The sequence below is a fragment of the Tyto alba genome, unplaced genomic scaffold (genome assembly GCF_018691265.1).
Source record: "Tyto alba isolate M040663 unplaced genomic scaffold, T.alba_DEE_v4.0 Super-Scaffold_27, whole genome shotgun sequence".
Taxonomy (NCBI): Eukaryota; Metazoa; Chordata; class Aves; order Strigiformes; family Tytonidae; genus Tyto; species Tyto alba.
In genome coordinates, this window is record NW_024881301.1 from 32,769,526 (window position 1) to 32,793,767 (window position 24,242).

A 24,242-nucleotide genomic window follows, 5' to 3' on the forward strand; every position below is an offset into this window, starting at 1 on the left:
CACCCTTAGTCCAAAAGCTGTTCCCCATGACTCATGGAGATGGGTTTCACACTTGGATTCTGGAGCTGATGTCTCTCCTGAACAACTATGGGAGGTGTCTGGACAAGACTGTCGTTCCTTGGGAGTCCTTAATTTGGGTTCCCCCTGCCATTGTGGGTCACTGTGCTCCTCTGGGCTTCTGCAGATGGGCCTTTGCTGGACTGATGGCCCCTGTGATGTGCCTGAGAGTGGCCAGGCAGGGGATTATTTGGGCTCCTCCTCCTGCCGTTGTCTGTCTGCTCCACTGTGGGTGTGCGGATAAGCTTTATCACATAATCCAACAGTAATGAAATGGGCCATATCCAGGTGAAAAGCTCTGGCTAAATCCTGCTTTTTAATGTTTTTCTACTTTTTGTGCTAACTAAAACTATAAAGATCTCTTACATGTCCATTATGGTTTATAGCTTGTGCTATATGATTGATTTCAGTCCTTTATTTAATTGTAAAATCTCTGGATTGACTTTTACCCCAAAAGCCATCCAGTGCTTTTCAGTTTTATTCTGTAACCAAAATTCTTGACTTCATTCTGTCAGGTACTTCAATTTCCCTCTGACCATGTTTTATCCTGACTTTCTGAAGAGGAGTGGGGAAGCTTCCTTTCACCAATGAAGATTTCTCTAAAGCTGGTCATTCCAGCTTCCAGTTGGAGCAGCCAGAGAAGCTTAGTCAATGCAGGGGATATCAGAGAGAAATGACAGTGAACTTCTATCAGGATCTTTGAGGAAGATTCATGCATTAACTAACATTCCTTTGCAGCTTTAGGAATGAGCTTTCTGTATGTCTGAGATGTAATTAAGATCCAATACTGCTAGCAGATTTGGAGGTATGACAGAATAATAATGAAAATTAAGTCCTTCAAGTTTGTTAGATACTGATAAAGCCAACTGAATCACACAAATAATCTTCAATATTTGGAATTTGTAATGATGCAAGATAGCAAATAAGTCCCATGTATTTTTTCAAGGTGCTGAAAAACATTAACTATTCAATTCTTATATTTGATCTGGAAGAGGAAACTGAACATATAAAGTTAGATTAACTCAGATGCTTTCATACAAAGTGCATAAGTGATTGTCATAACTAAGGCAGAGACTGACTTCTTCAAATTTATGCCTAATCCACTTTACCTCTTAAGGTAAAATACTATTTCATGTAATGAATTACAAATGTCTGTGTCCTGGTTTGGGCCAGAATAGAGTTAATGGTCATTTCTGGTAACTAGAATAGTGCTGTGTTTTGGATTCAGCATTGGGTTTGGTATGAGAAGAATGCTGATAGCGCACTGATGTTTTCAGCTGCTGCTGAGATTTCAAAGACTCTCCAGCTCCCCATGTCCTGTCAGTGCACAAGTGCACAAGAAGCAGGGAGGGAGCACGGCCAGAGAACCAGACTCAAACTGGTCAATGAAATATTCCATATCATGGAACGTCATGCTCACTATATAGAGGAGGGGTGATTGGGAAGGGGGGCTCTCTCTCACTTCTGGGATTGTGATTGAGGGATCTTGGTATTTTGGGAACACTAGCTGGGAACGGGCTGGGTATTGGTCAGCGGGTGGTGAGTAATTTCACTGTGCATTGCCCATTTATATTTTCTATTGTTGTCATTGTTTTAATTTTAGTACCATTATTAAACTGTTCCTACCTCAACCTGTGAGTCTCCCTTTCCTCGTCCAATTCCTTCCCCCATTTCCAGGTGTGAGGGGAGGGTGGATGAGCGGCTGTGGGGTGGTTGGCTGCCTACCAGGCTCAAACCACACTTTGCTGATGAGTTGACTGTTTTCTAGGAAACCTCTAATTTTGTCATCTACTGATATGCAGGGCAGAACCATGGAAACATATGCTGAGTTTGTATACCCAATGAAAGCAGAGTTGTGACATAAGTAATTAAATATATGGAATCCATTCCTTAAATTTCTTCCTTTGAAAACATATCTGAATGTTAAGAAGTGAACACAGTACTATTACTTGCATCATCAGTAAATGCCACTCAGAATAGTTTTAGTTCCTAACTTTATGCTCAGTACAGATTAATGTTCTTTTACTTTGTATTTAAATCTTTTTAAAGAGTGTTCTCTGCACCTACAGTCCTGCATTCATGGAGAATTTCTTTATCTCCCTATTAAGAAAATCCCTTCTAGAACTAGTAAAGATTTCATACTGATATAAATGTTAAGTGTCCAGAGGTAGAAATATTCCACAGGAAGAGATTATTTTATTTAAACAAATTCTGGTTGTATCTATGTTAGCTGTATGGTACCTTGTAGCCCAACTCAAGCAGTTCAGTACAACGAACCACTTCATATGCATGTCAATAGATTTTATTTTAGAGTAGCTCTAGTGTGGTGTTGAATTAAACTTCTTTTAATAGTTGGAGTACATTAAGTGTGCATCTTCTAGTTTAGTTACCTCTTAAAGGAATACAGCACATGCAGTGGCAAAACCCTACCAGCAGGCAGGGATAGCTGGTAAATTGGCTTCAAAAGTAAGCTCCTGATCTGAGCTAAAATGTTAATATAAATACATCCTATAGTATGTAGGAACTAATTTTAAGAAAAAAATCCCACCAAATTGTCAGTATTAGAACATACAAATCAGATTATGATCTGCAGAGAGAGAGAAGTACAGGATGGTTTGTACTCTCAGAATTTAACTAGGCATAAAAATTTAACTAGATATAAAAATTTTCCAAAGTCAATATTTCAAGGAAGTTTCAAACAAATAAGATTTTTTTTTTTTTTTAAATAAACCCTCTCTTTGTTTATGCCTGTCTTCCATGCTCCTTACTCAAGTCTCTCTAGTAAATGTACTAGAAATGAGGTGGAGATCTCTCCTTCTTATCCCAAAATCAAAATTACTAGGAAAGGTTTAATGATTTGGTGGAAACAATCTTACCATGGATTTCAAATGCAGTGTTTTGTAATGACTTTAAATCAAGATTAATGTCTACAGAAAACATGATAAAAGAAAAACAAGTCTGAATATGACTTTAGAATTAATATGATTGCTCTGCAGTGACAGTACAGATAGTTTTATGTGGGTGATTTAAAATATGCTGTTAAAAGGTTAAATTATGTATAACTCTTTTAATATGCCAAAGGCTCCAGTTCCTAAATAGGGAAGCTCTGTCTTTTGTGAGTGTAGGCAAATCTTGGGGCAATAGATATTCCTTTACAAATTGCCTTATTTAAATCATGAAGTATCTAAAAAAGTATCTCTCAAGGGCCTATTTTTCAAAACTAACTTTGAAAAATGTTCTGTTTTGAGACACAGTTGCCTCTAGCTAAGTGCTTATTGACTGGAATACCTCAGCTAGAACTGTATAGTTAAGATACAGTTTTTCAGCTGGCTGGATTATGTCCTGTAATTGCTCTACTTGCATTATTAGAATTCATGCATGCGTAACGTGAAACAGTTCTAGTTCTTTTGTGATGTCCCTGCTTTCCAATGTAGGCTTCAGAAAGCCAGGAGTAATTTTGCTCATCACATGCTGTCCTGCTGTCGGGTGCAAAATCAACAGAAGCAACAGTAATGGTTGGGGTTGGTGTCTGCAAAAAGCAATGTTTGCCCTGTTAGCACCACTGCCATACTGCCTAGTTGCGTCTTTTTGCACCTCTTCATTAGAATCAGAACATTTCCTTTTATTATAAATGTTTTAGGACAATGATCTTTCATTGAAGAAAGGTACTTCATGTTTTCTAAAATACTGGCTTTTAGACAGAAAAGCTTTTAGGGTAGGAGTTATTCTTGGAATTAGGATATTTAAGGGCTGTCCTAGTTCCAAAATTTGAGATGAAAATTTTTCTTTTGTAAACTTATGATCAATCTGTGTTCAGTTGACACATCTGGTCTCTCTGATTCTCTTGAGGTAGACTCTCACAGACACAACCTCCCATACAGTAGAGACTTCTTGAGTATTTGAAATAATGCTATCTACCTGATGCTTTAGTCTGGTCTTTGAAAATAATACTCGTGAAATAAACTGCAATCCTTAAAGTATCATTAGGCACATTTGGAAATCTGCAAGACTGTTTCCTTAATAATATATCCTACAGAACACACAAATATATATTTTATATGTGTATAAGAATATAGTCATCATAGTAATGACAACTCTGCAAAAGGCAATCTTTCGGGAGTAGTTACCTTTTAGAAGTCTGGCTAATAAAAGTACACATACATTCATGCACAGATGGCTCAGCCTAGAGCAAATGCAATATTTGCAAATATCTAAAGTAGAAATTTTTGTTGAACATCTCTATCAAATTTTCACACATTCCCCTACATTGTTGGACTGGTCTCTTCTTAAGCTAACAGATACTTAATTACCCTGAGTTACGTGACTGTTGATTTTGACTCCCTCCCCACAGGCACAGGAAATCTCATCTCTTTTAACTCACAACTGTTTCCTTTAGAAATAAATTCTATTTAAATCAAAATTAATTCTGTTTAGAAATAAATTCTGTGGGATAATCTGTAGCAGGATGGCTGGCAAGAAGACCTGAGAGAGCTGTACAGCTTATGAATCATGAGGACATCTTGACCCTGGTCAGCCAGAAGCCTTGGGAGCAGCAAACAGGAATGTAGAAAAACAAGGTAAGGATGCTGAGCTTTGTCTGAAGACAACATGTTAGGTGACAGTTGAAGGAAAACATCTAGTCGTTTCTTAAACAGTGGTTTTCTGCTTTGAGCTAAAAGTGTATAGAACATTGTGTTTGTGTTTGTAAGATTTAATTAACCAATAGGCTTAGGATAGCAGTAACTAACTTGTAGCAAATGAGTTGTCTGGTGTACTATGGACAGAGAGTAGTGACCAATCAAATGTTGACAAGCATTGTTAGAGACTGTATAATTGTAGAAGGATTGTTGACAATAAATGACTCTGGCAATGACTTCGGCAGTAACTTTGACCATGACTTCGACTTCAGCTTTGATTTCAACTCCGAACTCTCAACCTCTTACTTACACCCATCCAGAGTCCCGTCTCTCAATCACCGTCAATCTTCCAATACTGCCATTCCTTCCTATGACAAAGATGTTCTCACATTGCCTAAGACAGCCTTTTCTTTCATCTTCCCTCCCACCCTATGATCTTTCTCCCAGCTTCTTTAGTCCAAAGTCTCTAGCCCCTATGTCTGTCCTAGCACTTTGGGGTGCTCAGATTCACATGTCTTCCATCCCATTTCTATTTTCCATAATTCACATACCAGTCTTAAAGGAAACACTTCATGTTTGAGTTCATACCTAATTTACTTCATCTATTAATTCAGATTTTAAATACTGCATGCATTTGCCTTTGATCTCTTTTTCATAGACTGAGGGCAGTTAATCTTTCACATACCTTACATGGCAACATGGTATGACATCTCTATTAGATAGAACGACTGCATGTTATTTTAAAACAGATGCTATTGTCTAAATAGGTACTATGAGCTTGTGGAGCTCTGGGCCTATCAGTTCAAAGCTAATTAGGACCCTGCCTACTGTTTAGCTTAAATGAAGTATCAAGGAAAAGAATATAAACCATAAATATATGCTTTTCAAATAAACAAATACAACAGTCTGGTGGCAAGGAAGGGTTACTGGTGAAACAGACAATAATGGTCCTAAGATGTGTCAAAAAAGAATCTCATTAAATGATGGACCTCATTAATAGTAATGGTTTAGGAACACCAGTAGTAAAGATTGCCTGGGGAAATGTTCCTGTCTCAATTTCTGGAGGTCTTTACAAAAAGAGCTGTTCTGGTTTGGGTTGGAATAGAGTTCATGTTCATTTTTGGTAGCTAGAAGAATACTGACAGCACACTGAGATTTCAAGGACACTCCAGCTCCCCGTGTCCTGCCTGTGCGCAGGCACACAAGAAGCAGGAACGGAACACAGCTGGAGCACCGGGCCCAGATTGGCTGATATTCCATGTCATGTGACATTATGCTAACCATATAAAGGAGGGGTGGGTGGGAAGGGGCACGCTCTCACTTCGGGGATTGCGACTGCGGCATCTTTGTGTTTCAGGATCGCTGGCTGGGAACGGGCTGGGTGTCGGTCAGCGGGTGGTGAGAAATTGCATTGTACATTACCTGTTCATACTGTCACCATTTTATTTTATTACTGTTATTAAACTGTTTCTATCTCAACCCATGAGTCTCCCTTTGCCCCTTGGATTACTTCCCCATTACCAGGTGGGGGAAGGTGGGCGAGCAGCTGTGTTGTGTTTGGCTGCCAACCAGGCTCAAACCATGACAAGAGCACATCAGGAATGACACAGTTATGAAGAATTGCTCTGGGGGCAGGAAGATGGACTTGAAATTTTCTTAAAAGCCCACCTAACTGTGAAATCAAATGGATTTTTAACTCCTTCCTGCATGTTTCAATGAAATTGAAATTGCAATATTCCATCAATAAGGGTTTTCAACTTCACAGTGCATTACACTTTATACTGATGGACCTGGAAGCCTGAGGTATGTGGGAAAGAGGCAGAAAAAGATAGGCACAAGTGATCTTTTAATGGCACCTCCTCTGGTATTCTAATCTGACCAGTTTTGCCTAGTTTTATAACTATGAATATTAACACGTTTGTGGAACCTCACATCTCTACCTCAATTATGACACAAGGTCTATTAGCTTCAAACTGGGTCTCATAGCAGAGAAAACAAGAACATCTCGGGCTGCATTAGGAAACATGTTTACAGCAGGTCAAGGGAGGTGATCCTCCCTCTCTCCTTGGCATTGGTGAGTCCACACATGGAGTGTAGGATCCAGTTGTGGGCTCCTCAATGCAAGACCAACATGGAACTACAGGAGTGAGTCCAGCGAAGGGCCACAAAGTGATTACGGGACTCGAGCATCTTCTGCATGAAGAAAGACTGAGAGAGGTGGGAATATTCAGCCTGGAGAAGAGCAGGATCAGGGGGGATCTTGTCAATGTTTACAGATATCTGATGGTTGGGAATGAAGAAGAGAGAGATGGACTCTTTTCAGTTATATGAACAGGAGAAGAGGCAATGGATGCAGATTTAAATAAAAAAACCCAAAACAAAACACAAAACCAGGAAATTTCATTAACATAAGAAAACACTTTTTTACTGTGAAGGCAGTCAAACACTGGAACAGGTTGATTAGAGGAGTTGTGTAATCTCCATTCTTGGAGATATTCAGAAACTCAACTGGGTTTCCCAAAAACCTGGAGAAATCAAACGGTCCAGTGCAACCTGTTCTATCTGACCTGGCTTAAACACTAGATGATTTCCAGAGATGCCCTCCAACCTAAACTATTCTGTGATTTAGTTAGTAGTTACTGGTAACAATCTCCTGGACAGAGCTGGCAGTGCACGTTTGCTCACTCAGGGTGGGTCTCCTAGCAAATGTCTGAGGACATGAATAGGAAAGTGGATTTATGTCCAGAACAATGCTACCAAGCGCTCAGCCTGTCAGGCCTGCAGCACTTTTAGCCTCTTATGCTCAGTGCTGCTTGATAGCAACCCCAAAGCAGCCATTTATAGATGGTGCCACTCCAGGATGCTGAGGAAATAACATCTGTTTAGATTAAGCTTCAGCCACCATAGAGCCCAAGAACACCCTTCTTCACAGTTCACTCCATGGCTTGAGATACATTTGCAGAAACTTGTTTAGACAAAGAATGCAGCGCTGACTGATATTTCCTTTACACTACCTACTGGCACTCTGTAAGTGGCACCATAAAATAGCAAGATGGATGTTACAGTGAAGATGGAAGAGTTATAGGAATTAGGCTTAAAAATAATTAAACTGTGATTTCAGTGCTTTCCATGGAAGATTACCTGTACAGCAAGAAAAAGAATTGATCTCCAGACACATGCAGATTAACATCTGAGCAATGCTTTGTGGTATCTCTGCTCAAAATTCTGAATGCTAATTTGAAATACAGCATTCTACAGGTACAGTTATAAAGGGAAGTGGCTTAATGAGGAATAACAAGGTTGAATTGATGGACTGTTTTAGTCTGTACCGGATGAACACACAGAGAACTTTCAAGAGTTGCCATGCTGCAGGTGGCTTGTTTCGATTTAAAGTTAATTCCAGGTAATAAGATCCCAAAGAGTGTGACTTTTTCCTCAAGCAAAACTACCCCAGGGTGTCATTGATGCTTTGAGGGGGAAAAAAAAAAGCTATAAAAATGAGTAAAATGAGTACAATGCAAGCATCCTTGAATTCAACCATACAATATTTTAAATCAGTGTTTTCCCTTGCAGCTGGCTGTCAAATAAACTTTACTCCAATATTCAACACAGCGGCTGCATGTCATTCATAACTCAGGTCATTGCAGTAGAAAAAGAAAAGAGTGTGTTTTCACCCACAAGTCTTTGGAAGATTTAAGAGGAAAGATGTTTAATGTACTGAAAATAGCAACTATTTATAGGCTTCATCTGCATAGATGTACATGTTCACATTATATCCACCAAGCTGGAAGCATCTTAGTATAGCCCAATTAAAGATGTGCAATTTTGTTAAGCCAGAACAGAAATTTGTATACAAGTCAAACATGCTACCCTGAAGTGTGAAAGTCACCAAACTGTCTTCCCACAAACAACTCTGTATTGCATTATGTGGGTATGACAGACCTCTGAGATGGCCACAACTTTGTGGTGGATCTGCCTAAGCTTTTCTCATTACAAGTCCTCCAAAGTAAAGGCTTTTTAACTCAGAAGACAAGTCTTATTAGAATATGAAATGAGGGAAAACAATTAAATGGGAAAAAAAAAAAAACATGGAATCCATCAATTCTAAAGGCAATGAAATAAATAAAATTTATAACCATCTTGCTTGCACACTGGAGCAAGAGAGCTCCTTTCTTTTAGGTTTGTATTTTGTCCACTCAGCAGCTGGGTGGGAGAAAAATCTGCCTTGGCCTCCAGTTCCCAGAAAGGGTCCTCAGTGCTGAGGCTGTCATTCTCCCTGTTACCACGTTTTGTGGGTTACAGCTTTTCCTCTCCTGGGCATACTCAACATGGGAGTTCACCTGACCCCTTCCTTCTCTTACTCAGAGGAGTATGACCAACAAACATGCTACCACTGCACACCCAGCCTCCCCCAGGGAAGATAACAGAGGTCCATCCTCTTCCTTAATCCACAACTTTGCCACCACCACACAAACTGTGAAGTCCCAGAATTATACCCAAAATCTCACTGAACCCATGGCAGATGCAGGGGTCTAAAAGAAACCCGGGCCTCACACAAAATGTGACTATTGACCACCTTTCAGCTTTGAAATTTACTCTTTGAGATAACTGTATTAGCTACCAAACAAAGGCAATATAGAACATAGTTGTATTAATAAACATTTAGGATGTGAATAAGAGCATAACCTTATTTGTATGACTGAACTACTTCCATTTGAAAACTTAATTTAGACAACAGAATTTTTCCAAGGTGAAGTGTATCATCTCCTGCAGCTTCCTAAGTTTTCTTTCACAGAAAACAGTTCAGGCCTCAACTTCTGTAGCATGTGAAATCTTTTTGCTTTATAAACAGTGGTAGAAAAACAACCAGTCAGAAAACAAAAGCAGAAAAATCAGTGTTCTCATCAAGTATTTATTAGTAATACCTTTCTGAAAAAATTGATCCTAGTGGCTACCATTAGTACAAAAAGCCCAGTACTTAAAAATATGGACTAGTTAATCCTTAGTCATATGCTTTTTACAAATATTTTAATGTAAATTAAGATTTCTGTTGAAATAACCTAGTCACATTGATCATAACAATCTAGGTACATCCTTACAAAGACCTGGAACACCAAACATGTCTGTTCAGTTTCCCTAGATGTGGTGGTTTGAGCCTACTCAGCAGCTAAACGCCACGTAGTCGCTCACCCACCCTCCCCCCCACTTGGGAATGGGGAGGGAATCGGAGGGGCAAAGGGAGACTCATGGGCTGAGATAAAAACAGTTTAATAACGGTAACAGAACAATACGGTGACAGCATTATCAGCAGGTAATGTGCAATACAGCTGCTCACCACCCACCGACCCACACCCACCTGCTCCCAGCCAGTGATCCCAAACACAAAGGCACCACAGCCACACTCCCAGAAGTGAGAGCCCATGCTGGCCCACTCCTGCCTTTATATAGTGAGCATAATGTCATGACATGGACTATCGGCCAATCCGGGCCCAGCCCTCCAGCTGTGCTCCCCCCGCCCCCGCACACAGGTGAGGGCTCTGGGACCTGGGGAGCCCCTGGGGTCTCAGTGTGCTGCAGCACTCCTCCCGCTGCCAAACCAACAGGAACTCTATGCCAGCCCCAACCAGGACACCAGATTTCACAGAAAGTGTATTTCAGGCATCTAAATCCAAATACTTGCTTTAGGAACTGAAACATCAGGAATCCCTTTGTTATTAAATCAAGAAATTACTGGTTGTTTGCCCAGGGTAGAAATTTAACCTGAACATTATAGCTGAAGTTTGAAATAATATGCTTTATTAGGCTGAAAATTAGAGTTTAAAACTAAGATGTATTAGTTTTGAGAGACATTAGAAGTTAAAGAAGTTAGAGAATTAAAAATTTTACTAGATATTGCAAGGAGAAAATTTGGTTGCATTTGGTTGCTTTATAAAATTATGCTTTTTAGCTAAAAATTTAAATATTATTTGGGAATCAACTTTTCTGTTCCTCAACCTCTAACAGTATTTAAAAAAAATACGTATTCAACATAAAGAACAGATGAATATAAAGGAGAATCTTAGCATACTGTAACTAAAGCAGCATCTGAACTGTAAATGTACTTATTTTCAGTTCTGTATATCTACATCATCCTGTGTCAGTTAGCAATACTGATTATTAGTAGGCTGTTCCTGCAAAGTCCAAATATGTTATCTGCCCAAACCTTCCTTTGAAATTTATGTTATAATATTTTCTGTTCTACAGAGCACTTTTATTTCAAAGAAATCTCCCTCCACACTTTTCTGTGTTACACACACCTCAGTTGCTTAGCTTGAACACATATTAAATTTGTCAGTTTTCCAAAGGTGGTGATAAAAAGGTGATTCACATGTATAAGAGTCAAGCAGAGATGGAAATATTTTTAATGCAGCTTCTAGAACTTTCTTTGTCTGATGACTCCCTACGTAGTTTTCATTATCTCCTTCATGAAACGTTAACCTCCCTTTCCAAGATGAAACAGAAAGTAATAAAAATTCTCTTACTTCAGAAGAATAAATCCAGTGCAAGGCCAACTACTTTCTTAGAGACCAAATGCTACTTGCTTTAAATGGGAGCTTTATATCAGCATTTTATTGCATCTGCAACTTTATACTATGTCTCTCAGGATAACAGTTGAGCCCTTAGTGCAGGGCTTGTTGTGACCTACATGTTTTCAATCCTTCCAAGCCACCAGCTTTGTTCACACTAGACAAAGGAAACCTTTTTCAATCACAGGGTGCCCTTGACAAGCACTTATAACCTTTTTAAAAAAAATTTTGTATTCTGCTCATACAAAAGAAATAAGAACATGGCCAATTCAATTAGTTTTCAATTCCTGCCATAATGGCCATAGGTTATAGTTTGATAATCTTTACTTTTAGAAGGATTTAGGTGAGGATTTTAACATACTTCCAGAAATTAGGGTGTTCTACATTACTGAAATTCTGTGGGAGGATGAAACAAAAGCAGTCTCCCTCTCAGTGTCCCCTCTGCATGAACGTTGAGCAACTGTGCAAGAATACATGACGCATATTAGTGACATGGAAATAGTGTTCCCGCTTACTTGTCTTGGAGCCGGGTGCTGCGAGATGGGATCAGTTCTATTCACAAGGGCAGGCCAGGTTAAGTTCTGGTTAACATTGTTCTGTGGTCATTTCCATATGTGGTAGGCTTCAGAGAACAGAAAGCACATCTAAACGTGCTACCTAACATGAAAAGAAAGAATTAGGTAAACATTATGGACTTGCTGATCATTAGCCAGTGATAAAGACAAGGGAGAAGCAGTATGTTCTTAACACATAGATATTACCTTTTGTACTTGTTTCATTATAATAATGAAATGATATATTTTTTTTAATTTATGCCTTCTTTTTCAGTCATAAATATGACACCATTGATCCTAACATTCCTTCACAATCCCTCTCTCACATTACTTCCATCACTGAACTTCATCTGTTTTGACTTTTTCTTTTCCTAATATGAAAACATTGTAGAGTTTTGCTGCTTTTTATGACAGAGGGTATATATGTGTTACCTGTGTGAATATTATTAGTACGCACTTCCTCTATTGCAAGGTTTCCCCATTTGCCTTGTTGGGTCTATTATGCCATGAGTTCTACTGAAAACTTCAGAGGGAGGAGGAAATTGTACATCGAGCTGAGAGAGAACGGAGTGGCACAGGCAGAGAAGCTGCGGCAGGAATGAAGACTGGGACACTTTTGAAACAGTTGCAAGCACACCAAAAGCAAAAATTCACATCTTCTTCTATTTCAAACAAAGTGCCATCTCCATCTCTCTGTCAGGTGGACTATCCTTTCCTCTTTGACAAATTCTCTGGGCTTGGGTTTCTTTGTTTTTCCCTCATGCCCATACCTCCCATCTCCGAAAAGTCCACAAACATTGCTGCACATTGTGAAAGATTTGTCCCTCCTTCATGTCAAATTGGTCAGCACCACTTAAGCCTTGCTGTCACTTTTATTCTCTATCCTATTGAAGCTATGGATATAGCCTTTGTTTTGCAGAGAAAAAACAATGAAAACTCCCCAAATTTCAGCTTATGTCTTGTTTATAAAAAGTGAAGTTTCTGGAAAATACTTAGAGAGATCAATATTTTATTTTTTTTTCCCCAACTACTGAAATGGATATTGTACTGAAATGGATTTGTAATCTCTGATGTCCCAGATTTTCACTCCAACTTTGGCAGGTTGCTTTCTGCTGTAAGGCAGAGGTAAGATTGAAACCTGCAATAGTAATCAGCTGTTTATGAAGAGAAGAAGCATAAAGGAAACTGAGGCAATAAGAACTGGGTTCAATTAATCTTAGTTGGTCAGCTAGTCCATTCTAGGGCAGCAGCATGTCTGGCAGACTTTTGTGTAAACTGCTGTTAGAGACCTTGAGTGACAGGACCTCTGCAGCCTTTCAGGGGAATGGGTCCCTGTGCTTCACCTTTAGAGGAACCCACTCAGCCCAGTGCCTAACCCACTTGCCTCGATGTGGACAATGCCCTTTGCTTCTTGCCTGATCCAAAGTGAATGGAAAGGAGGCTGGTCTTTACCTCTTTGCAGCAGCCTTTCTGTATTTTATACTTCTTTCAGTCATCTCCTGTTTTAGTCAGAAATACCCCAGACTGAACAATGAAAGGTGCTAACTGATGCTAGGCAGAATTAAAAGTTGACTTTACATTCCTTGGGGCTCTATTCACGTGCGAAAAAAGAAACAAAACCAAGCCAAAACACTTTCTTCTAACTGTTTTCCTTTCCTTGAACACATAGTTGTATAAATATTCATGATTATACATTTTATATTATATTTATAATAGTAATTTTCAAAGATGTTTATTATATTAATACTTGAAAGATGGTTTCAAGTTTGTCTCTTAAAGAGAACTAAACTTGCATGTTTTGCCTTACCATCATAAAAGTGAGGTTGTTTACAGGTAAGTAGCATAATCAGGCGTGGAAGTCAATACACTAAGATCCATTGAAACTCAGGTTTTTTTCTCAGAAATATTGATCTACTACATTATTTAGATTTATTTGCCTAAAATAAACTAAAAGAATCAAAGTATAAGAGGGAACTGAGTCAAGGATTGATTTAAGTTATTTGGAGAAAGGACCATCCCTTGTAACATTTGCAAAAAGTCTCTAGCATGAAAGAAATCCTTCTTCAGATCTTACAGCAACAAAAATAAAAATCTACCACCAGGAAAGTGTTGTATTACTCCTTTGAAAGTTGGAGATTGCTTGAAATCATTCATCCTCCTGAGGAACCTAAATCCCAGAGGCTGTTGAGAAAGTAGTTTGTAAATCCTATGAAGTTTGGTACTTTCAACTTCAGACAAGAGGTTTCATTCTAAGAAATATAGTTCTGCAAATCCTTTTGGTATCTATATTTGCTGTTGTTTATTTCTTTCCTCTGACTAGAAATAGCATTCCAATGTCTGCTGTGGAATTGCAGGTTGGACTGCTTGAGACACAAAGATCAGCATGTATCACATCTGGATTAATGTGGCACTGTTTGTAGAGAAAATTGGAGCTAAGTACCTACTGGATCACAGCATAATGATTTCAGGCAGCTGAGCTTTAGCTAGAGCAACAAGGTAGATGTGTTTTTATAGTCTGCTCTGGAGCCTGCATCCCATGAGATTCCAAGTGCTTTCAAGACTCTGAAAAGTCAACAGAAATTCAAAGCATTTTGTAACTGATGTGATGTATTGAGAACATCACAGAGAAAAGCCCAGGAAGAAACATCCATAAATAAGGTCATAATTTGTAAAGAAGGAGAGAAATACAGTTCAATTAATATAGGCATCACAGAGGCTAATGATGCACCCTAATTATCTTCTCTGACAAAATCTTACATGTCTGATTAGAATCAGGATGAAAGAACTTAAACCTGTTTTACTAAAAAATAGTTAGTTGTTAGTATAATGACATGAGTGTGTACAAATAAAAGAAATAATAAAAAAAAAAAAAACAAGGCCAGAATTAATATGCTGTATATGCTCTAGGTACAGTTCAGGATTACAAGGAGTCAGATTTTCTGTGGGGACAGAGTCATTCTACACACTTTGTGGGGTATGTAGAAGGTAAAACACAACCCAAACCCGTGTTTGTTTGGCTTCTGAGTTCAGATTACCAACTTTCCAAAACTCATAGAATAGGATTAGCACTAAACTCAATTCTCATTAACATTTCTATGTGCAATCAATTCCCAACTATATTTTTTTCACTAAGATAATCATTTTATTAGCTGTCACGTTAGAGAGACAGATGCCATAATTTGTTTAGTTGTAGAGTTTGCAAAAAAAAAAAAGAAGTTATGAAGAGACTTGACTACTCTGAACCTAGCTTTCTTCATGGGCAGTGGCAATCACCTTGAACTCACTTAAATAAGAAGTAGGATCTTCATTTTAGATTAGCCAGTAACTTGTTAATGAGGCCATTTAAATACACAACATTGTGATTAGAGGTCCTGGTGGTATCAGACAGGGTCAAGATTTACATGGAGGTATCTAAAATCTGACTGATGTTTTAACACAATGTCATTAGCTGTGATCAGTGAATTGTCTACCTACCATGTGCTACCCATCATCCTACTCTTGATCACCACCTTTCTTTGGTGCTTCTCTCCCTGGCTCCTAGGAGAACTGTTGAAGATGCCATCAGTTTGATGAACAGTAGACATTTAACTCATTGCCTATGAAGAGTATGAGCACTTGGAATAGGGACTACATGTTCTGAGCTAAACAGAAAGAGCCTATATTGCACAAAGTAAATTAGAACAAACTTTAGACAGAAGATGCAATCATGAGACAGCAGAGGAGTCAAGACATCACATTTGTTAAAGTAATTCCTGCAAAGAACTGGAATCTTTTTGAAGTGTCATCAGTTTTCACAGGTTTAGTGCAACCCCACCTTCCCACTCTGGCCATAACTTTACACTGAAATGACAATGAAACAGGAAAAACACTTAAAAAAATTAAGTTTTAAATAAAACTAAGAATTCTTCACTTCATTCTAAGCTTTTAAGAATTTACTGCTTTCCCTACTCTGTTTATTTTTACAGATGAACTGCCTCCTCTCCCTTAAATATCTGCACTCCATTTTTGCTTGAAAGCTAGCAGGGGAATTTTCTGATGGTGGCAAAAACAAGACCAAGGAGACACAGGTTTTCTCTATCCTCTTATAATCTCTCCATACCTCTCTGCTTCATGAAGAGCATGTGTTCCAGAGACCCCTAAGTTCTGCAAATAAGGACTTTTACACAAGCAACTCTACAGCTGCTGAGACACATACTTGTGCCATTTCCCCTCATTTCTTCAGTGTCCAGAACAAGAGTGGTGTCAGTCCTTCAGTGATCTTTGCATAACAGCTCTGCATTCCCCATACCTCTGGTCCTATAGCTGTGAGAGTGTGAAGTGCCCTAAGAAGGGCAAGACAGAAGAGTTGTGTAGGCATTTCTGGCAAACTTTGAAAGAGAAACCATGCCTCAGTAAGTTACACAGACATCCTGTTAACCAGTAACACCTTAGTACCATGGTATACATACTAGATGATACTGCTAATATGTAACTTTTATGCATACATATACAAAAATATATACAGGCTGAAACACAGTCCCATCATGAATTCATTTCCTTGCATTTAAAGAGACAGTATTAATATACAGTGGTCAGGAGAGGAAAATAAAGAAGAGAGCTTGAAACTGGAGAAGGAGCAAAAGCATGAGAGAAGAGAAGAGAATAGAATGGTAGCAGAAAAAGGGCAGAAAAAAAGTGATGAAGGGGAAGAACATGGGGGAGAAAGGTGAAGGGGGACATAAAAGCTATCAAGGAAAAATGATGAAATAAGATACCCAGATGATCACAAGACTACAGAGATGAAAACAAAACACAAACAAACAAGTCTTATCCATATGTGAAAGAACAGCCAAAGCTTGATTCAGAGAGCAAATTCAGAGAGAGTACAGTCCACAAGAAACTCCTGAACACCACTGAAGGTGGGATGTGCTACCTAGTAAGGATAGGTAATCCATAATCTGCCATGTGTTTTTATTTCTCAAAAAAAAAAAAAAAAAAAAGTCATAAAACATCCCAGAAAATGTTTCTTCTGAGATGCAACACCCTGAATAACACAGAACCAAAAACATTCAAAAAAGGTGACACTTGAAATAAAACCTCCCATGGGTGGGTGTCTATCTGAGACAGGGAAGGAACCTCAGTTGCAGCAAATATCCTGTCTTTCCTGAGATAGACAAGGAAGTAGCAATTCCATCTGGTTGTTTTCCTGATACCCTAAAGATCTCCTCAGTGTCTTCAGCTATCGGTGACTTGTCACATAAAATAAGTTGTCTAGAGGAGTCTACAGAGAACAGAATACCTTGCAAGCAGCATTTGCTGTTGCTTTGATGCTCGCTTAGACCTAATGTAAGGAGGAGTTTCTCTTTTCCTCATCTTCAAAAGACCTTAGAGTCTTTATTTTTAAAATGACCATAACCCATCTGTGGAAACAACAGCTTATCAGTGCTCATAGAAAGAGGATTTATAAAGGTAATCCATTTGAAGCAATTAAAATGACAATCTTAAGGTATGTTTTTTGAATAAAACCAGTAAAAAAGTCATAAAGGTCTTACATGTGACAAACATTAACAAGCTCACATTGTAGAAGACAAGAAATACATCATGCTGAATCTTTTTGTTGTGACCCGACATAATTATTTCTAACAGAAACAGTGAGAGACAGTCCAAGGTCTTGCGGTAAATGAAAAATTGATGCCAAACTGTGAGTACAGATTTTAATGACCTGATTTTATTAGTGCTGTCCCTAGAATATTTTTTCTGTGAACTTTCTGGGAATTAGGCACACGCAAGTCCCTTTGACTTGAATGGAAACTGTGCAGTGAAATTTTGTGCAACTGAAAAATACATGCAGCTCTGCTATACAGAGCAGAACAATTTCTATGCAGACTTTTTCACTGACTTTACATATTACTGAATTAGTAGATTTCTAATAGCTTTCACTATTTAAGGCTTTTTCCTGATATGTGCCAAAATTACTGTGTGCCTGGAAAATCATATAGGGCTCTTTCTGAGATCTGATCAGGACAATCCGCCAACATTACAAAGCATATACACAGCCTTCATGAAAAACTGTATCTTTCCTTCAGAAGATACTGAACCCTTGTCAATTTAATTCTTGTATTCAAAAAGCACTGCTTCTCGTTGAGTGCATAAACCTCCATTTTAGCTGTAGTATTTTTTCAAGGATTCAAGATTCCTTGTTGAAATACCCATGAACCTAAACTAAAAAAAAAAAAAAAATGTTATTTTAAAGACCATCCCAGACTGTTTGCAGGTCAGGTATCTCAGGGCTCCGATATCTCACAAATTAGAGCAGTCAAGTGTCGTGGTTTGAACCTGGTTGGCAGCCAACCACCACGCAGCCAGTCTCTCTCCCTCTCTTCCATCAATAAGAAGGAACAGAGATCCAGGCTTGGGGTTCGAGATAAGACTGGGATGGGGAAAAAATCCCCCTTTATGGGCACGAGCAAAAGGCAGACTCGTTAGGGGAAGAAAAAAAAGAACATATATTTATTACAGGCACTAACAACATTTAGCAGAGTAAGACAATGAGAAGCATTGCCACATCTTGAGAACACCTTCCCCCCACCCCTCCCTTCTTCCAGGGCTCAGCTCTGCTCCCAATATCTCTACCTCCTCCCCCAGTGGCGCAGGGGCAGGGAATGGGGGATGCAATCAGTGCTGCCACTTCCTCCAGCTTCAGTGGGGAGAGCTTCTGGAACTTCTTCCCTCTGCTCCATCGTGGTCCCCCTCTCACAGGAGACAGTCCTCCACAAACTTTCTCCGACATGAGTTCCTCCCATTGGCTGCAGTGTTCCCCACACTGCTCTGTCGTGGGTCACCAACTTCCTCTGACTGGATTCTCTCCCACGGCTGCAGCCCTTCCCGAGCTGCTCCAGCATGGGACATCCCCGCATGCTGCAATCCTCCCAGTGCTGAACTACAACAGCAGGAGCTGCTTCTCCCCACAGGATCCTGGCTGCTTTTGGTCACAAACACTGTAAATGGTCATGTGGGCCCCCCTCATGCCATATATCAGTGTTTGCTTAACCATATCCTTCTATGGGTGGGGGGGGGGGGCGCCCTGCCGTTTCCCCACAGGATACAGGGGGGTCTCTGCTCCCACACACCTCCCCCCTCCTTTCTTTCTCCGTTCCTCCACTGACCTTGGTGTTCACTCAGCTGCTCCAACTCCTCCTCACAAGTCCCACTGCTCGTCACCACGTCCCTTCTTAAATACGTTATGCAGAGGCGCAGCTGATGGCTCAGTTTTGGTGCAGAGGTGGAGCTGACTTGGAGCTGAGGGAGCTTCGAGAAGCTTCTCACAGGAGGCCGCCCTGATAGCCCCCTCCCCCACCACCAAAAAACTCCACCACTCACTCAACCCAGGACACCAAGTAAACCTGATCAGAGGGCAGAGCTATGGTCAAGGGCAGGAGTCAGACTCTGGCTGCTCATGTGCTCTGTGTCACCTGAATATCTGGCAGGTTAATTTATGTTTGTGGGTTTTCCACATAGTCAACAAAGAGAACTAGGTGTCTCTAATGGCCTTCAGTTAGCATAGACATTGCAGTTAACATATCTTGAGCAACACTATATGAATATAAAAGTGATAGAAAACACTTGAGAAAATAATTTTATATGGATATTCTAGTCAATACAGACAAAAAAACTACTGACAAGCTTTTTTCATTGAGAAATAATGGGAAAAAAAATAAATCCAACTTTCTCTCATTTTTCAAACTGCCCTCATCTTCTTCTATTAGCAAAATGATTCTCCTACTCTCTTCCACTGAAAATTTGAAGAAAAAAGGTTATAAAGTAATAATAGTATGTCACATTCATTTTTTATTTTTTGCCTCTGTAAAAGTGGGATATATGAGTGGATTTTGAATGAAATAAAATGTTTAACTTCTTCTTAAACTTTTTCTTAGTCTCTTATCTTATAGGAATAAAGATATTCAGCGTACTTAGAAATGAATAAAAAAAAAATTTAAAAATCTATAGTTTTCAGAGCTTCATATCAAATATTAGACTCTATATTACTGATTACTTATTTTCATAAAAACTGTTGAATTTTCTCTTGAGCTGGTTACCTGCATCTTATAAATTTGGAACTGTTGTTCTGAAACTGAAGTACAAGTGTATTTGCTAATTCTAGATTCTTACTTCTTAATCTACTGCTCACCTTGTTTTTTATTTAAATAGTGCTGATACACAGGAACAATACTTGAACAACAAATGTGCTTAACAGTGATCATAGCTAAAAAAGCTAGTGATTTCACTAAATATGTTAGCACATCTAGAACTTTAATAAAAAGAAATGATGGGTATTAGTCTTTCAGAGTAACATTTTTGAATAATATAACATTTTCATTAAGCTAACCTCTTAAAATCAAAGCTTGGATGTTTCACTAGTAATTAGGAACTGAACATTATGAAAATAGCATGTTTCTGTCGAAAAAAAGAGTTTGGAAATTACTTTGGGATTGATGGACAAGACTTCCAAATGTCAGCTTTTAACAAGAGTCTGGAAGACATCTGTAAAGATATTTTTATTACAAAGAAAATAAAAAGTCCGTGACTTCTTGTCAAAGGCAGGAAGGGAGAAGAAAGTGTTTGATTTTTCTAACCACCACACATAATTTTAAAGAAATGGGTTCAAGTCATGAATTTCATATTTAAGGTGCTTTCAAATGTACAAAAAACCTTGGAGCTGTGAAGCCACATGCCTTTTATAGGCTTAGATGATTGATTTTTCAATGCACAGGGCTTCGGTCTGTTGTTCCAGGTCATGTTCCTTATTGTTTAATCTATTCTGCCTTACAGGATAACTGGTGGCTGGTGTCACAAAATTCCACAGACTTGCTGTGTCTTGTTTTTGCATTCTGACTATCTGTCTGTCTGTCTGTCTATCTATTTTTCTCCTAAACAACATCATTACACTTAGAGATAAACATGCCTGGCATTTCTTTTGGAATCCAGTATCTATATATCAATGAATGGATGTGCCCTTATTTCCAGAAATGGGCTGTTTATTTGGATGGTATGCAAGACAATGTAAATCTCTTGTGAATCAAACATACTTCTCCATTTCTTCTAACAGAGTCAGAACATCTTGTGTGTGGAAACAGAATTGTGTGGCTGTTGAATGTGAGAGAGACTACAGCACTTTGACACATGTGGTAAGCCTCTTATTGATCTGAGAGGCTGGTCACCTGTATTTTGAAACTGAGACAAGATGACACATCCCAGATGATAGGCCAAGTTGTGTTTTTGCTCATTTCAGTGCAGTTCATATCACAAAATGATAAAAAATCCACTACAAAATCACTGTATAAATATATTGCTTAACTGTGCAGCTTTGCAGAAGTTCAGGAATTTTGAAATTGTGCTGCAATCAAGCAAATTTTGAAAAGTAGAGGACAACAGGCATAAGGTTCGGATAACTGTTGACATAGAATCACTGGTATTTTATCTAAATAATCTGATCAACTTAACCATTTTTAAAAGTTCTTAAGTATGGTGAATTCTAGTAATAGTCCAACTAATTTCTACAGTTGTTACTGTTTTCTTTTTGTGGGATAGATTTGAAATTTACGTACAGTGTGCCTGTAACTGGTGTTTCAGACTGGGTTTTAGCTCATGCAATAATAGAGAGTACCTGATCTGACTGTTAACCATCATATGGTTACAAACCCGTGATTTTTTCATGTAAAAACCATGATTTTCTTCAACGTCATAAAGTTTATATTAAAATTAAAACTATTATTTGAGGGAGAATTAAGGGAAAAGAATTAGAAAATTGAAATGAAAGGGGTAGAATATGGATGTTTTATATGGGGGACTACTCCAAGAACTGATCTGGCTACCGAACCTTTAACACTACTTTTATCTATCTATCTATCTATCTATGAAGACGTATAGTCAAACACTGACTGCAACTTTAAATTAATCTTAATGAAGGTTATTGTCTTTAAATTCTATTTTTGTTATTAGTAACACAAATGTTATTTATACAAGTTCTCTTGAACAAGTATCATTTTTTCTTCTTGTCTGTGCAAGATCACAAACAGGAAAGGCATTGTCTATCAGATTTCGAGAAATCTGAGTAGACATTTACAGATCCTGTCTGCTGGAACTTCCTGGAAGATTTTATTATTTTTATTTTTTTTTATAATATACTTTGCTTAGTCCCTTAAAAAGATATTGTCATGGATTTGCACAGTACTGCTGGAAATAACAAAACAAGACATTATAACATTTCAAAGCAGGATTTATGGAATAAGCATCTTAGCCTTGAGAGAGCTGTAATACACAACTTGTTGGGTTGTTATTACTGCCCTGGGGCAAAAAGAAAGTCTGAAAAGCAGAGGCCACAAATTACCTTCTTGGAGTACAGAAGTAATGTGTTTGATCTGATTAAGAAAACAAAAATACAGGTAGCTGTAAATGGGTAGGGAGGACCTTCATAGCTTCACCTTCAATTAGTAAAGCATCATTCTCCCATGAGTAAGTGAAAGAAAGAATGTACTTCAGGGAAGAACAGTGTTTGGTGCATGCCAAGCAAATATAAAACACAAACCATAACAGACATGACTTCTGCCCAGATGGCAGGGGAGGAGAACGCTTATGCCACAGCTTTCACTCTGGAAGAGACAAAATTTTCTCTTCTACTTTAGATTTGTGCTTGAAGAGAAGAGGGATAAAGAGAGAGGGAAAAAGGCCAATGAAAAGAAAGGTCAATTTTAGATCCCAATTGCATGTGTATGCAACAGTAACAGCAAGCTTAATCCTCTTCCCCTCTGTGGAAGTACTAGGAATTGGTGAACTGCAAGGCAGAGGAAATTAGCAGCAGGGGATTAGAAATAACAGGTATGATTTGTCCAGCTAACAACAACAGGAAAGGAGGAAAAAACTCTGCATAGGTCTGGGGTAGTTGGGAGGAGCAGAAGACACACACCAGGACACACACTAGTTCTGATCTCAGCTGTAATAAGAAAAGTGTCGTGTTAGGCCTGTCGTGGTTTGAGCTCAGAGGACAACAGAACACCACATAGCCACAGAATTCCCCCTTCCCCCCCAGAATGAGAAGGAGAAAATAAAGCAAAGACTTGGGATTTGAGATAGGTCAAGGAGGGATGAATCACTCATTATGGTCACAGGCAAAAGACAAACTTGTTAGGGGAAGAAAAAAAGAACATCAATTTATTACAGACACTAACAACAACGACACTTAACAGAGTAGGACAGTGAGAAGCATTACCACATCTTGGAAACACCTTCCCCCACCCTGCCTTCTTCCTGATATACCTCCTCCCCCAGTGGCACAGGGTTAGGAAATGGGGGTGCAGTCAGTGATGTCAATTCTTCCATCTTGGAGGGGGGGAACTTCTGGAATTCCTTCCCCTGCTGCAGCATGGTCCCCGTCTTACAGGAGACAGTCCTCCACAAACTTTCTCCAACTGGAGTCCCTCCCACAGGCTGCAGCCCTTCCCAAGCTGCTCCAGTGTGGGACATCTCTGCATGCTGAAGTCCTCCTAGCACTGAACTAAAACAGCGAGGGCTGCTTCCTCCCACAGGGTCCCAGCTGCCTTCGGGCACAGCCACCTTAATTGTTTGTGTGGGGACCCCACAGGTCCTATCATCCACTCCACCGTAGACCTCCAAGGGTAGCGGAGGGGGCTGCCCTGTGTCTCACCACAGGATACAGGAGTCTCTGCTCTGGCACACCTCCCCTCCTCTTTCCTCCTCTTTTCTTCCACTGACCTTTGTGTTCACACAGCTGCTGCAACTCCTCCTCGCAAGTCCAACTCCTCCTCCCAGGTTTCCCTTCTTAAATATGCTATCGCAGAGGAGCAGCTGATTGGCTCGGCCCTGGCCAGAGGTGAGTCTGACTTGGAGCCAGGAGAGCTTCAAGAATCTTCTCACAGGGGGACACTGCTGTAGTCCCCTCCCCTGCTACCCAAAAACTCCACAACTCACTCAAACCCAGGACAAACTACAGTTAAATAATCTAAAACATTTGCTGCTGAAATTAAACTGGGACAACTCAGGAAAGAGGCTGTGGAGTCACCATGGTTGTTCTCTGAAATGGTCACGTCCATGTGTGGCAGCGGCCAACAGAAGTGTCCTGTTGAACATTGTCAGGAAGGACTTTGAGAACAAGGCAGAGGGTTCTGTTCTGCCTCTGTAAAATTCTTTGGAACACGTCTTGAATATTTTATGCAGTCCTGGTCTCCACATCCCAAGACAGATGTAGCAGAGTTGGAAGCAGAGAAAGGCAAGAAACACAGTCAAGTTTTGAAGCATCGACATATGTGAAGAGGTCAAACACTGTGGGATCTTAAATTTGATGAGGATAATGTGCGTAGGCAGTCTGACTGAGGTTTACAAGATGATGGAAGTGGTGGATTGCGTGACTGCAGGACTGTTATTCACCCCATCTT

At 39.4% G+C, this 24,242-nt stretch overlaps 1 long non-coding RNA gene across 1 annotated transcript in view; it reads right to left on the bottom strand.

Annotated features, from left to right (window-relative positions):
* Positions 1–24,242, bottom strand: part of LOC122153935 — a 41,665-nt gene that overhangs the window by 7,285 nt on the left and 10,138 nt on the right. The window contains exon 3 of the long non-coding RNA XR_006165790.1: positions 11,776–11,917. This is a non-coding gene — a long non-coding RNA (uncharacterized LOC122153935). The remainder of the gene's footprint in view (positions 1–11,775; positions 11,918–24,242) is intronic.